Source organism: Pteropus alecto, unplaced genomic scaffold (genome assembly GCF_000325575.1).
Source record: "Pteropus alecto unplaced genomic scaffold, ASM32557v1 scaffold97, whole genome shotgun sequence".
Classification (NCBI taxonomy): Eukaryota; Metazoa; Chordata; class Mammalia; order Chiroptera; family Pteropodidae; genus Pteropus; species Pteropus alecto.
Window position 1 is genome coordinate 4,475,403 of NW_006439713.1, and position 5,230 is coordinate 4,480,632.

Here is a 5,230-nt window from a genome sequence, read left to right on the forward strand (position 1 = left end):
CCCAGCCCTGACTGTGAAGGGCCTGGTAGGCCTGTGTAGCAAGCTGGGTTTAAGTGTCAGTGTGGTGAGTTTGCGGCATTTTGGATACTGAGCAGCTGGTAGGCTTTAAGGACAGGTGTGACATAGCCGATTTGTGATTTTAAAGAGCCACTGGCTCACCCAGTGCACAGATGAAGATCAAACATTCTAAAAAGAAAAAAAGGCCACTGGCTGGTAGATGGAGGACGGATTTGAGAGGAAGAGTTGGGATGGGGCAAACGTGTGGAGGTGACCACACACATACACACACTCACTGCCATTCCACTCTTATCCTCTCTCACTCTCTGCCTCTGAGAGGAGACCACACTCTGTGGAGTGTTGCCCCTTTTCTAGTAAACTTTCCTTTTGTCTCTTAAAAAAAAAAAACGTGTAGCACTGAGACCAGTCAGGAGGCTATCGTGTCAGTCCAGGCAGGGAACGCTTGCCACTTAGAGCAGAGCGGTAGCAGTGGGCAGGGGGTGGACAGCTTCGCAGCATTCCTTGGAGACATAGCTCACTGGGTACGTGGATCTGGGTTTGCAGGGAGGGCAGGCTACTGAAAGAAGTTGTGAGCAAGTGTCGTTCCTAGGTTTTTTAGGATTAAGGAACTGAGTACATGATTATGCCTTTTGCTGAATCAGACAGTATTTGGAGAAGTACAGTTGAGGGAGTTGGAAGGTTTGGTATATGAGTTAATTTGAATGACACTGCCTTATTAACATCTGGCTGTATCTGATGTAAGGTTTAGAAACTTAGATATAAGTTAAAACTTAGAAATAAGTTTTAAAAAAACAAACCATGTATAATTTGCAAGCGAACCAAATCTAAACTCATCTAGCATTCAAGGCCTAACTTTTGACACCCTGTATCTCTACATGGGAGAGGCGTCACACATTTTAACCTATGCAAGTTTGACTATACCTTCTGTAACAAAAAGATAATTAATAATTTTAAATAGTTGGGGAAAATAGGACTTCCATTTCGATAACCATCTCTCTGCCCAGTAAGCATGAGATAGTTGACATGACTCTGCTGCTTCTGTTCCCTAGTGTGTCCCAGTTCCTGTATTATTTTATGGTGAGACTATGTCACCACACTTAAGAGTAGTTCGAGAAGCATGCCAACTCCATCAAGGATAGAATGGTAAATAAATTGTGGTCTGTTTATTCAGTAGAATACCACACAGACATGCAAACGAGAATGAATTACTGCTCTACCTAACAACATGAATGAATATCACAGATATAATGTTGGGGAAAATTAGACAATATGATTCCATTTATATAAAGTTCAAAATCAGGGAAAAATACCCTGGGAACAAACACCGGAATAGTAGTATAACCAGGAGGCTGATGAGAAGCCTGCCAGTGAGTTGGAAATGCCCTACCCTTCCCCCCACCCCCTTTGCTAATCACTTTGGAAGGAAATGCCCTACATCTCCATCTGTATCTGACATATATTTTAAAAAGTATGTTACCTGGGTATAACATGTTTTTAAAAATCATGAAGTTACATCATTAAGATTTGTGCTCTCGATATAAGTTACACATCAATAGAAAGGTAAAGGAGAGTGCCTGTGCCCCAGCCCAGAAATTTCGATTCATTGGTCTGAAGTGAGGCTCAGGCAGGGGTAATTGGTAGCTCAAGACACGCAGCCAGGGCCGAGAACTTCGGCCTTAAATCGATTGGACTTAACAAAGGCTCCTGTCCACCCAGGGGAAGGGGAGGGGGTGGTCGACGTTCATTTTGGAAGAAGAGCAACAGGTGTCAGAGCAGCCGCCCCCCACTGCTGAGGCTCCTGCCCAGGTCTGCGTTATTTCCTCATATTCCCCTGGGCCGGCGATGGGCCTGTGAAGGTCTTGAAATGGGTCTTGGTCACTCCAGACCCGCAGTGCACTTTGAACCTTGAGTGAACTTTCACTCTGCTTCCCAACCACATTGTCCGTGTATCTCAGAGGTGACGCCACTGTTTATCAAACTGGGCTGCACTTCTTTGAAGGGTCGCAACCAGTTTAGTGCAGTGATTCTCACTTTGTTTAATCTCAGGACCTCTTTATACTCTGTAAAGAGTGAGAGCCCAAAAGAGCTTTTGTGTATGTGGGTTATACTTAGAAATTAAAGACAGAAGTTTTAAATATGTTTGTTTCTAGATAATAAACTCATTACATTTTGAAATATTTAACATTTTATGAAAAATATATTTTACAGAACAAATTTAGTTAAATGAGTTGATTTTACATTTTTGCAAATCTCTTTAATGCCTGGCTTAATGGAAGACAGCTGGGTTCTCAGATCTGCTTCTGCACTCGGTCTGTTCCGATACCACCTGTCACAAAGCCTCACGAGAGAACGAAAGTGAAAAAGACAAATAACATCTTAGTATTACTATGAAAATACTTTTTCAAAGACTCAGTAGGACACACAGACGCACTGAAACAAGGTCTCCAGACCATACTTTGAGAACCGCGTGCGTGCGTGCGTGCGTGTGTGCGTGTGTGCGTGCGTGTGCGTCTGTGTGGACTAGAGCAGAATACTAAATGGTGGATGCCTTGCACTTGATAAGGGTAACTGTCATGATCCAACCCCTCTCGTGACCACTTCAGATCCTCCGTTTCTCCTCTTATTCCAGCCACTGATGCTGCTCTGACCAGGTCCACACAGGAGCCGGTCAATAATGCACCCTGGAAGGATGGGGAGTTAATACCCTTGGGACACCCTGGAGCCCAATTCAGGGACAGTCGTTAATCCCCCAAAGAGACAGTTCTGAGTTTCATTTCGTGAGCTCCTCAGGAGGTTGTGTGAGGTCAAGCTGTGGTTGCCATGGCGATGGTGAACCCATTAACACTTGCATTGACTCTTCTGTTTTGCTCCCCTTGCTTCCCACTCTCTAGTGCCACTTTCCAAATAAACTGCCCACGCACAAGCCTGCGCCCCAGGCTCTGCCTTCAGGGGATCCCCACAGAGATATTTGTCTTCTGTATAAATGTTGCTTCAGTTATAGGGCCACAATGTATAATGCATGTCCCTGACGCACATCGTAATTTAAGAATAACGTTTGAAAGACAGTGTTTTGCCCAAATTTTAGCATAAAACACTCCAAATGAAAAGTGTCAGTAATATAAAAGATGTTCTAATTTTAACAAAAACTCCTCCAGTAGATTCTCAGTGAGAATTAAACTAAAAGTCCAAATATGAACTCACCTAAATGAAAAGGCAGCAGAGTCCAAATTCCAAACTCTGCCCTCCCTAATTTCTTGACCTGCTGTGTTTTAGAAGAGGATCTCAATCCTGTTTTTCTTCAAGAAGCTGCTGCCTGGTCTCTCATGGGAACAGATGTCACTCCTGAAGCAAATCGATCCAACCCAAAATTTCCTGGATGCCCCACACACAATATCATATTACCAGCCCTATTCCCACAGAACTTAGAAAACCCAGCAAAATCGACTGCTACCACAGTTGTCTCAGTACTCAGTGCATTGGACAATACAGACACCCCCCAACACACACACTGATCACCGAAGTGCAGACTGGTAAATGTGGGGGAAAGCGAAGCAGAAAAGGAAAGATTCTTCTTGATTTGTCTTCCCAGGATCCAGGTCAGGCTGGGGCAGTTGCCAAGTATCTCAGTCACTCTGTAAAACTCAATTGGGTTAACGTAACTGTGACACTATTTACTACTGTGCAGTGGGCAGGAATTTTCTTATCCCACCTCTTCTAATCGGGATAGTCTCAGTCAAGACGTGACAAAAGTTTGTTGTTTTAAAGAATGGCACTTTGAGATAGCCACGAAATCTGGGGCACAGACAGCTGGTTTCTCAGTGGTCGCCTGTATAGACTCATGACCCAATGCCCTCCACGCTTCATCACCACAGAAGTCTCACTGTGCCAGAGATGTGATGGAAACCTCAGTTAGGGGCCGTAGGAGCCATGGAGCCAGACGGCGTTACAGAGAATACAGTTGTGATTTTTGAACGAGTGCATTTGTGGGCTAAGATTCACATTTGTTTCACATGACACGGGAAAACCCTGTCCAGTAATAAAATACCTGTCTCAGGCTATTTCTGCAAATCCAGAGTGCCCAAGCTCTGCTGGTGCAGGTCACAGTCACAGAGGGTCATATGGCGAAGCCTCACAGTGACTAAAATTCACACTTTAATTGTGCCGTAGTTGGCCAAGATGGCCCACCTGAGTTATAAAGCCTGTTTACGTGGCGCCTGAACGTCAGAAGCAGCTGTGAATCAGCCTGCACCAGCTACTGAGGCTTCTTCGAGAGGCCCCAGCCGGCCCCCTGACTGGTCACTGGCACCACCGCTGTTCTCAGTCTGTGTGCCATGGGTCGGAGTGCGCTGGGAGCCTCAACCAGGGTTTCATCCTAAATCCGATGTGAGGAAGCTGGGCCTGCAGAGGCACACTCGGCCCAACCAGCCGCACGCTCAGGAGATGGTGGTGGGCTGCATCCTGGCAGGTTCAGGCAGACAGCAGACAACTCACGTGCAGTCAGTCACCTTGGCCCGTTTTCACCCATCTGATGAGTCACATGTCTCCCCAGAACGTAAGAAGTATGGGGGAGAGAGAGTGGCAGAAGTGTCTTCCCCAGTGTTTCCCCCAAAAAGGCAGGAGTGTTTCAATCACTGAGGCAGATGCTGGTTCCCTCACACTGGCCACTTGCGTTGTCTCCTGCTTTCCTATATTTTATTTTATATTTATTTATTTTTGTTTTCCCCTATTTTAAATAATCAGTCCAAATAACATCTTTGTAGATAAAAACATCTTTGTGAATTTGTGTCCCTGGGCTAGGTTCCTCACGTTGGAATTTTGACGGAGTCAAAGGGCTTAAATATTTTTAAGACGGTATATGATTCCAGAAGGATCTCTAAAAAGCTTATATTAATTTACATGTTCCCTGTAACTCACTAACACCGGCTACTACCCTTACACCTGCGTGATGGTTAATTTAACGTGTCAATCAGACTGGGCTTTGGGATGCCCAGACAACTGGTAAAACATTTCTGGGCGTGTCTGACGGTGTTAGCATTTGAACCAGGAGAGTGAGGAAGGCAGATCCGCTCTCCCCGTGTGGCTGGACGTCACCCAAAATGCTGAGCCCCAGACAGAACGCAGAGGCAGAGGAAGGGCAAACTTGGTCCCTTCTTGAGCTGGGACATCCACCTTCTGCCTCGGACGTCGGAGCTCCTGGTTCTCGGGCCTTTAG